The sequence below is a fragment of the Chionomys nivalis genome, chromosome 16, assembly GCF_950005125.1.
Source record: "Chionomys nivalis chromosome 16, mChiNiv1.1, whole genome shotgun sequence".
Lineage (NCBI taxonomy): Eukaryota > Metazoa > Chordata > Mammalia > Rodentia > Cricetidae > Chionomys > Chionomys nivalis.
Genome location: NC_080101.1, coordinates 21,459,627 through 21,471,490, shown reverse-complemented (window position 1 = coordinate 21,471,490; position 11,864 = coordinate 21,459,627).

Genomic DNA, 11,864 nt, shown 5'->3' with positions numbered 1-11,864 from the left:
GGACAGATAATAATAATAATAATAATAATAATAATAATAATAATAATACTAAAGTGGACAAGGGGAAGCCCACAAGCTTTCAACTCTTCACAAAGAACTACATAAAACAGAGGAAAAGGGAGAGTAGGAGAAAAATTTCCCACAGGGAAAAGCACACCAATTAGTTACCAATACCAAATGATCATCCCTGAAAACATATGTATTAGTAGCATTATATAGACTGAGCAGGTTGTGTTTATGTATTTAGGAATATATGTGTATACAGGTATATATAAATGTACGTAAAAACGATTAACAGAAATGAGGCAATGAATTTGAAAGAGAGTAGGAAGTGGTATATGGGAGGACTTGGAAGGAGAAAAAGGAAAGGAGAAATGTGATTATATTATCATCTCAAAATTAAGAGAAGTAATAAAAATGTAAATCATAAAAAGGGGAGTAGGGAAATAGTGTGTTGCCTTAGGATTAGGATTTCTGTGTTGTTTCTTCTTGTAGATAGTACTGCTTTAGATTCTTTAAGCTACTGGGTTCTGTTCTTTCCTGACCTCTGAGAATCCTTCCATCTATTCAGCTTTGTCTAAGAACACAGGCTCATCCATTTCCTGTTCTCTCCTGATCTTAAATTCCTGTTTTAAGGTTCTCAGTTTGTAGAACTTATTGGATTCCTGAATTTACATTTCTGTCTGAATGTTTGAATCTGTTTCCCTAGATCAATCCCCAACACCTTAGTTTGATTATTTTATAGTTGTGTTAATACCTCATGAATGTTTCCAGGGTAACATAAGTTAGAAACCTAAGATTTTGAAATACACAAGGAAACACAAAATTGTTGGAACCATGGGAATTATGAGATGATCTTTTGTTCAGAAGGATCAAAAATAATTCTGTCTCATGTGTCATGTGAATGCTAAAGAATGCATCTATTTATTAAAATTAGGCATAAGATTTTTATGATTGTGACCTCATGCTGAAATCCTGATAGGAGATAAAAACACTAAAGAGAGAAACTTTTCCTTCTATGATCAGATTATCGCACTTTTCACATAAGCATGTTTGACAGCATGCATGACTTCCATCTGGAAGCTAAGTTCCAAGGAAAAGCTACAAAAAACTTATGTTTATTAAAGGCCTAGGGACAGGGACTCCTCCAGACCTGGAAACAGTTTTAAACTGTTTTTCATTACCAACTTAGTATGCAATGAAAAGGAAGATTCCACACAATTTGGACAGGAGAGGCACGAGTCATTACTCCAGCTCCCAGTGATAGCAAAATTATTTTTTTTAAAAATACATTTCACAAATCTGAATGTGTTTTTGATTTAGGATATTGAAGTTTTGCTAACTATGCTTATAATTGAAGTGCTTTATTAGCTTGGAAATCTGGAATTTTAGCAATTTCTCCAAGAGAGTCTGAGGCACAAGACCAAAGGGTTGATGTTTAAGAAGCACTACACAGTAATAGGATAACAATTATGCAGATCATAATTGAGATAGAGAGAAATCTTGCAAGATGCAGTTGACAAAGGCTCTATATTTAACTCAGTTTGACAAAAGAGCAATTGGAGGCAGCAGAGAATCCTCTGTAATTTATTATTAAAGTCTTTGGTACAAGAAGCTGAACAACTTCCAAATTTTTCAGGCTTTGAAACTTGGAATAAGAGGATGAGGGTATCATTATGGAAATGAAATAGTCTATAGAACTTAAGGAAAGGCATTCTCTTATCAGGTCTTAGAGAGTCCCGATATCCAACTAGATTGTTGTTCTAGATTGTTTTGACAAGGTAATGGCTTGAAGGTTCTTTTAAGTTGCCCTGTGATTTAGAATTTTTGCTTATTTTGTTTCAGTTATAATTTTTATATATCTTTTCTTATTGTATAAGTTTAATTTGTTTAGTGTTGAAGTATCATTTTGTCATGAATATCTTCTTTTTAAAACTGTGATGCTTTCCCAATTTCTTATACCTCTGCTCTTTTTATTGACAGGCAAGCTTAAGTAGAATGTAGTTAAGAACCTGATATTCTTAATAGAAAATAATAAAAGAAACCTTTCTTAACTTAAATTATTACTTGAGACTTGCTTCTATCTGTGTATGATTAACAGGGAAAAAGACAAAACAGTAGAAATGATATAAATCAATAAATTTGTGAATTCATTAATGAATGAATAAAAATAATTTTATTCCCTGAATAATAATAATATGTGTGTAAGAATACAAATATTATAGTCAGTTGCTTTCCTGCTGCCATAAATAATAATAATTATTTTATTGTAATTTCTTTTTTTAAAAAAATACAGTGTTTGATATAGCTCGGGTTGTCCTTCTATTTGGATATAGTCAAGAATGGTCATGGATCCCTGATTTTTCTCTCTCCCTCCCAAGTCCTGGGAAAATAAGCATACCTTACCTTGCCTAGCAGTAGTATAAATTATTATTGTTATTATTATCATCATCATCATCATTATTTTGCTTTCTCAAGATACAGTTTCTCTGTAGCCTTGGAACTAGCTCTTGTAGACTAGTCTCAAACTCACAGAGATCCTCCTGCCTCTGCCTCCTGAGTGCTGGGATTAAAGGTGTGTACCACCACTGCCTGGCTATGAATTGTTAATTCAATGTAATACATTAAAATATTTTATTATTTTGTTTATGTGTGTCTGTGTGAGTGTATACCATGTTTATGCAGGTGCCAGAAGTGATCACCAGATGCCCAGGAGCTGGGGTTAAAGGGCAACATTGAATAAATGGGACCTCCTGAAACTGAGTAGCTTCTGTAAAGCAAAGGACACTGTCACTAAGACAAAAAGGCAACCCACTGACTGGGAGAAGATCTTCACCAACCCTGCAACAGACAAAGGTCTGATCACCAAAATATATAAAGAACTCAAGAAACTAAACTTTAAAATGCTAATGAACCCAATAAAAAAATGGGGCACTGATCTGAACAGAGAATTCTCAACAGAAGAAATTCAAATGGCCAAAAGACACCTAAGGTCATGCTCAACCTCCTTAGCGATAAGGGAAATGCAAATTAAAACAACTTTGAGATACCATCTTACACCTGTCAGAATGGCTAAAATCAAGAACACCAATGATAGCCTTTGCTGGAGAGGTTGTGGAGAACGAGGCACACTCATTCATTGCTGGTGGGAATGCAAACTTGTGCAACCACTTTGGAAATCAGTGTGGCGATTTCTCAGGAAATTTGGGATCAACCTACCCCAAGATCCAGTAATACCACTATTGGGAATATACCCAAGAGATGCCACATCAAATGACAAAAGTATCTGTTCAACTATGTTCATAGCAGCATTGTTTGTAATAGCCAAAACCTGGAAACAACCTAGATGCCCTTCAATGGAGGAATGGATAAAGAAAGTGTGGAATATATACATATTAGAGTACTACTCAGCAGTAAAAAACAATGACTTCTCGAATTTTGCGTGCAAATGGATGGAAATAGAAAACACTATCCTGAGTGAGGTATCCCAGACCCAAAAAGAGGAACATGGGATGTACTCACTCATAATCGGTTTTTAGCCATAAATAAAAGACATTAAGCATATAATGTGTGATCCTATAGAAGTTAAATAAGAAAGTGAACCCAAAGAAAATCCTATAGTCATCCGCATGGAGAGGGGGAAGTAGACAAGATTGCAGGGCAAAAACTGGGAACTTGCGGGTGAGGTGGCATGGGGCAAAGGGGAAATGGGATGAGAAATATGAGAAGGGGAGGATGGGAGGAGCTCGGGGGATTGGGATGGTTGGGATATAGGAAGGATGGATACGGGAGCAGCGAAGTATATATCCTATCTAAGGGAGCCATCTTAGGGCTGGCAAGAGACTTGACTCTAGAGGGGTTCGCAGGTGTCCAGGAATATGTCCCCAGCTGGTACCTTGGGCAACTAAGGAGAGGGAACCTGAAATGACCCTATCCTATACTGATGAATTTCTTGCATATCACCTTAGAACCTTCATCTGGCGATGGATCGAGGTAGAGACAGATTCTCAATTTGGAGCAACGGTCTGAGCTCTTAAGGTCCAAATGAGGAGCAGAAGGAGGGAGAACAAGAGCAAAAAATCAGGACCACGAGGGATGCACCCACCCACTGTGACAGTGGAACTGATTTATTAGGAGCCCACCAAGGCCAGCTGGTCTGGGACTGAATAAGCATGGGTTGATTCCGGACTCTCTGAGCATGACGGTCAATGAAGACTGATGAGAAGCCAAGGACAATGGCACTAGGTTTCAATCCTAATACATGAACTGGCTTTGTGGGAGCTTAGCCTGTTTAGAAGCTCACCTTCCTGGACGTAGATAGAAGACCTTCGTCTTCCCGCAGGGCAGAGAATTTGGACTGCTCTTCAGTATCGAGAGGGAGGGGGAATGGTGTGGGGGGAGGAGAAGAGGAGTGGGGATAGGGGGAGGGGAGTGGGGGGAGGGGGCAATATTTGGGAGGAGGGGAGGGAAATGGGAAACGGGGAGCAGGTGGAAATTTTAATTAAAAAAGAATAAAAAAATAAATAAAAGAAAAAAAAAAAAAAAAAAAAAAAAAAAAAAAAAAAAAAAAAAAAAAAAAAAAAAAAGCTATTGTGAGCCACCTAGCAATGATTCTTGGAACAGAACTTGGGTCCTGTGGAAAGTACTTTTTTTTTTTTTTTTTTCCCCGAGACAGGGTTTCTCTGTGGTTTTGGAGCCTGTCCTGGAACTAGCAACTAGCTCTTGTAGACCAGGCTGGTCTCGAACTCACAGAGATCTGCCTGCCTCTGCCTCCCGAGTGCTGGGATTAAAGGCGTGCGCCACCACCGCCCGGCGGAAAGTACTCTTAATTGCTGAGCCACCAAGCCATTTCTTCAAAAGAACATATTTCAAATCAATGGATGAGTTGTTAAGAAGACAGCAGCATGATCTTTTGTGCATCATGAAGATAACTGAGTACATTGCTCCTGCCACATTTATGATCCAATGCTACAGACAGAAAGCCTCTCCAGTGACTTCTTTAAACTAAAGAAAGACAGGTTCTTAGCACCTTTGCATTGACATGTTTGGCTGGCTGTCCTCTTCCGTGATCATATCTGGTAAGCTTGCAGCTCAGCCAATGATGTTATGTTATGACTGGTGCCACTGCTGCTACCATCTCCTTGCCATGTTGCCCTTGTGCTGCTCAGAAAGAGTAGCTGGCCTGAAGTGCCATTGCCATAGTAGCTGCAAGTCCTTTGATCTACTTAGCAGACATCAAGAGCTATCCACACCCGAATTAGCAAGTTTCACAGGCTCAGCTTTCCTGTCTTTGTTGATGTCGATGTCTTCCTTTATGCAAAATCATTAGGTAGAGTTTATTTTAGTAGCTTATGTGAGAGATTTCATCTTTCAGCAAGGCCAGGGGTATTGTTGTAAACTGGTTGGACAGTAGTACTAAGCATTGGATTGAAGTTCAGTTATAACAATAGGTAGCTTCAGCAAGCTAGTCCACTATTTTCTTGCTTGTTGTTTTAATTTAATTAAAATATACTTATAGAATTTTCCTTTTGTTTTTCTTTCCAACCCCTCTAATTCCCTCTTATATCCCACTCAAATTCATGGCCTCCTTTTTCTTTAAGTATTTTTGTTTTAATATATATTTTGTTTATATATATATTATATACACACGTGAATATATGACTACAACTTGCTGAATTTTCTTAGTGTTGCTTGTATGTATGTTATGTTTTTAGTATGGTTTCTTGGTTTGGGACAACCACTCAAACAGGTAAGAGACTGGAAATAGGTAGTCTAGTGCAAGAACAATGGCCTGTTAGATGGTTAGGTCTTCATAATACAAGCCCATTTTTTTTTGATATTCTGGTATTATTGATATTCTGTTAATGACTCAAAATAACTTCTAAAACCCTCTAAATCATGTTATGTTTTAAATACCAAGAAGGATGAATGTAGAGGAAAGAAAAGTGATATCTTCCTCTATAATGAATTAATGTAATCCACCATAGAAATATGTTTCTTAGCTTAGCACTTAGGTACAGTTCCATGTTGGACTAGAAATCAAGGGACATTGAAGACCAATATGGTCCATTGGCTAGCATCTGAAGTCTCCAGCTCATCATTCAGGGGGTAGCTAAAGCCTGAATGTTGCAGATAACATTAGCACTACCATTAAACACTATGATTAATCCTCACGTTTTCTTAAGGATGGTATAAAATGCATAAAGAATAAAGAAATATATGGAATACCCATTTCAGTTTTTGTCCAAACATATTTAGGTTTGAGTTTATGAAGTTTTGAAACCACAGATGCAAAGCAACTTGCTTCCATCAGTCTTCTACACATTATATACACAACACTCCTTCTCCCTCAGAGCTTCTCGACCTGAACTTGACACAATTGCAGTAATAAAATCTTTAGTGTGTGTTTTTCAGGATTGGCATGGAAGGGGGAAGGGATGATAACTTCTGGATATTCTTAAACATGTTTGGTGTTTGTAAGAGAACTAAACTGGAAGTGGGACTAAGTATACACAGAGTTATTGAGCTGAAGCCATTGATATAGTTACACTCACTTCTAAAGGATTTATGAATAGAAATCATATTCTTACAAGATATATAGTGTGGGAAGGAAAAGTGGCCAGGACCAATTCAGACATTAAAGTATGTCATATTTTTTTCAAGAAGGCCCCTGACTGAAGTGTTCTTATCTTTTCCTAGTCACTCTGTTGGTGAGGAGGGATGCTCCCCGTAGGGTTATTGGATTGCTGGACATAAGGCATATGATACTGAAAGAACAAAAGTCAGCAGCAACCGATACTCATAACTTGAGAGAGGCTGTCCTCAGATGTCATGCAAGGTAACGTAAAGGTTGGACTCAGAGTAAACAGCCAGAGTCTGCAGGAGGAAGGCTTTGTAATGTCCAGAGAGTGAAGCATCACTTAGTTCCTGTGAGAGGCTGTGATAGGCTTTGAATAACTCTGTAGGCTGGCAGGAAATTGAAACTCCATTCTTGGATACAGGAATTGGGCCTGGTGCCTTTGATAAGGAGGGTTGTTTGGCTAGAAGAACTTATCTGTAGGGCTAGGACTGAAAACAAACATGACATTTTGATCCTTTACGGCCTTTCTGATTTTGGCAGATATCAGGGCACCACATAGTACTGAACTTTAGTTTTAGGCCTTACACCACATCACATTCTTAAGAATTCATTAGGCTGAGGCTTTCTATTTCCCATTGAAGGTATATTTAATTAAGAAGATCCAAATCTTGGTTAATTTTACCCTTGCCTTTTCATGTAGAGTGACTGTTCAGGATTAGCTAATTTCCATTCTCTAAATGAATACGTTTATGTAATTGATGTTGTAGGGCTTATGGGCTTTATACTCAATCAGGAAACTGGTACATATATGACTTGTCCTCTACCTTCTCATAGGATGTACTGGTAATAGGACAGTTCTTAGGATATTTTCAGGCACTTTTGTAACATTTGTTCCTGGAAAAGGAAAGGCAACCATTTGTATTGGGCCAGGAATATTCACTTAATCTAGGGCTAACCCATGAGCTAATCAATTAGCTCAATGACAACATGCAAAAAGGTTTGCGAAATTGTCACATAATTTAGAGTTTGTACTTATATCCTTTGGAGTATATGATAGGTTCCATTGTGAATGATTTCCAAATTCAGTCAGTTATGATTTTTTTTTAAATGCTGACAAGGGAAGATTAATCTGGTGGCCTGATAAAGGAGAAGGATCAAGCCTTGAGGCTGAGAGATTTATGGTGGGACATTCTTGCTTCCTGTCTATGGAGAAATATTACAAAGCTCAACAATTAGAGATTGAGTGACTCTATTAGGTATGAGACAACAAAGCCTATTGAAAACTTTGATTCTGAACTGACTAGAAAATGAACTTTCCTTCTTTTAACATCTGTAATCTACCAGCAGCATCTCAGTGAAGAGTGGGGTCTCATGAGTAGCCCCTGTCCCATGTACATGTTGGAGGTTTGCCGAATTCATTTATTCTCATAGTTTTCTGGCAGAATATTTGAGGTTTTCTGTGTATACTATCATGTCACCTGAAAACAACGAGAAACTGACAGCTTATTTTCCAGTTTGATGTTTATTTCTTGTTCTGTCTAGAAGTTTTGGCTAGAACTTCAGTACTATAAGGAATAAAATTGGTGAAACTTGGCAATTAAAAAAATAAACAAATCATGAAGAACAAAGAAAAAATAATCCAATATTCAGAAATTGATCAACATGCTTCTGAACAAGTAGGTCACTGGAAAAATTCAAATATAATGCCAGAATTTCTTGAGACAAAATGAAAAAGAAAGCACAACATATTAAAAATCTGTGGGATAGGACAAAAAACAGAATTAAGTAGGGGAGTTTATAGTAATCAATGCTCATATTAAAAATTGAAGGGTTTAAAACAACAAACCTAAGGATTTACCTCATTCTCTCAGAAAAGGCAGGAACAATTCCAGTCCTACATTAGTGGATGGAAAGAACTAATAAAGATGAAAGAAGAAATAAAATCTAAGTAAAAAAGGAAAGTAAGACAGACAGTAGTGGCACTCACCATTACTCCAGCACCCAGGAAGCAGAGGCAGACAGATCTATGTGATTTCAAGGCCAAAGAGAGAGTTTCAGTACAACCAGGACTACACCCAGAGAAACTCTGTCCTGAAAAACCAAAAACCAAACCAAAACCAAAAGCAAACAAAAGCAATGAAACAATTAGGTACTTCTTAGAAAAGATGAGTAAAATTAACAATTCTGTAATTAGATTAATAAAAAATGAAAGAATGCTCAAATAAGTACAATTAAAGATTAAATTGGAGACATTATAACTGAATTTACAGAAATACAAATGGTGATAAGAATCTACTACAAGCAATTTCAATTAAAATTTGAAAACCTAGGGGCAATGAATAAATTCTTATAATTTACACCCTTGAATTAGTTATTTAGTTTTGATTGGTATTTGAAATACTTTTTTGTTGGTTTTTGTTTTTGTTATTTTGAGATAGGGTGTTTTGAGTAGTCCAGGCTATTCTGAATCTCATTCTAAAGACTTGGCTGGTCTTGAACTCACAGAGATCCACTTGCTTCTGTCTCCCAAGTGATGGAATGATAGGCATATGCCACTACTACTTATCTGAAATACATTTTTATTATTGCTAAATTTATATTTTTCTTAACATATCAGTAATAGTTATTAAACTTTAACAATAATTTAACAATATCTTATCAAATAAAATTCTAATACTTGATGGCCTTGGACAAAAAAAATCGAGTCAGATTCCAACATAATAATAAAACAGTAATAAGGACCTCCTAAAAGAAAGTCATTTTATTAGATCATGACCTTTCGTGACATTATTAATACTGGAGGAGGTCATTATTACTGGTGTCAAAACCAGACTATAGTACAACAAGAGAAACTACAGGACAACATCTATGTTGAATAGAGAAGGTTTTTTAAAAAATAAAATACTAGCAAAAATTCAGTAATGTATGAAACATCATACACCATAATCAAATGGAATTATTCTCAGAGGCACAAGGATGCTTTAATGTATAAAATCAATAGGCACAATGCACCTTACCAACAGAACAGAGAACAACACAGTCACATGATCATCTTAATAGATGTAGAAAACAATACTTTGTAAGATTCAAAATCTTTTTGTGATAAAAATATTCAACAATTTAGGTGTAGAAAGACATATTTCAAAATTCTGCCAGCTTTTATATAAAAAACCTGCAATCAGCACCTCACTAAAATAGGAAAAAATGACATGTTTCATCTACGGTCTACAATAAGACAAGGATGTTCGGTTTTATCATTCTTATCAAATACACTTTAAAATCTTCATAGCAACTATTAAAACAGTAAGGAAATAAAGAATATCTAATTGGAAAGAAAGAATTCAAGCCATCCATATGTGCAGATGATTTTATACAGTGAATCACCATATACATTTGAAAAAAGCTGTTGGAATTGATAAATTAATTAAGCAAAGTAGATGAACCTAAACCTTGCAAAACAGTAGTATTTTATATAAAACCAAAAATGAGTCAAGAAACTTTGTTCACAATACTGAATTAAATATTAATTTACCTGAGAGCATTAAGTAGCCTTACACTGAAAAGTATAACTATTGATGGAAGAAATTTTACTATTAGAAAAAGTGATAAGTATTTCTATTATCATGTATTGTAGAAATTATTATTCTTAAAGTGAAATACAACACATCAATTGATCTATAACTTTTATGTTTGTGGTCCTAAAACCAATGATTTACTTCACAGAAATATAAAAATAATCATAAAATTCACATGGAATTAAATATACCTCATATGGAATACCCAAAACAATTAAAAAATAACAAACAAAAAATACAGGAGGAGATGAAAAACAGTAAAAAACAGTATTACCTGACTTCAAGGCATGGCTTAAAGCAACATGGTCAATAAAACTGACACACAGTTCAGCAAAACAACATAGTCAATCTAGACATTAGTCTCTGTGCAGCCAAATGAGGGTAGATAGTGCTCCCAATAACACATATGGAGAAATGACACTAATGACCAGAAATGGTGCTAATGAACTGGGTTTATATATGCAAAAGAATGAGCTTAGTTCCCTATAGCTCACCATACACAAAATTCAATTCAAAATAGGTCACATACATAAATGCAAGACCTGAAACTGTAACATTACAAATTAAACCATAGGAAAAACTATTTAAGACATTGATGTAGGCAGAAATATTTTGGATAGAATCCTAAAAGTGCATTATGAAAAGGCAAAATAAAAGTAAAAATAGATAAATATGATAACAAACTAAGATTTTTGCAGAGCCAACAAAAAAGTCAAAAAATTAAAGAGACAGCCCACAGAATGACAAAAATATTTGCAAAGCATTCATCTGACAACATATAAGTATCCAGTTCATATATATATTGGTATATAGATATATATCAGTAAAACAAGTACTTCAATTTAGGTAGACTTACAATCAGAACTTGATGGCAAGAACTTGAAAACAATAAATACTTTAGTTACAGGATGTAGAGAAATTACTTCAGCACTGAGCTACAAACTTTCTTTGTTGGCTGGATTTCACAGTGCCAGAAGGTGCTGTGCAGGTTCCTGGAAGAAAATCATCAGTGTTTTCACTTTAACTGTAAACGTTATGAAATACAATAAAATGCAATAATGGCATGGTTGCAATGGGGTTAACCAACTGCTTTGTGATGAGATTTCAGGCCCACTCCAGAAGAGAGAACTTATACCTGGTATTACAAACGTTGTCAAGAGTCTATGGCTGGATTTATTTTCATTCTTCTATATGTTGATATCCAGTTATGCCAGCACCATTTATTTAATATGCTTTCTTTTTTCCATTTTATAGTTTTTGCTTCTTTGTCAAAATTCAGATGTTCATAGATGTGTGGATTAATATCTGGGTCTTTGATTTGGTTCCATTGGTCCTCCTGTGTCTGTTTTTATGCAATACTAAACTGTCTTCAGTACTGTAACTCTGTAGTAGAGTTTAAGGTCAGGGATTGTGATACCTCCAGAAGTTTCTTTCTTGTACATGATTGTTTTGGCTATTCTGGGTTTTTTGATTTTCCGTATGAAGTTAGTACTGTTCTTTTGAGGCCTGTGAAGAATTTTGCTGGGATTTTGATTGGGATTGCTTTTGGTAAGATTTTCTTTGTTAATTCTACCTACCCAAGAGCATGGAGATCTTTCCATTTTCTGGTGACTTCTTTAACTTCTTTCTTCAAAGATTTAAAGTTCTTGTCCACAGGTCTTCCACTTGTTTGGTTAGCATTACTCCAAGATATTTTATGCTATTTGTGG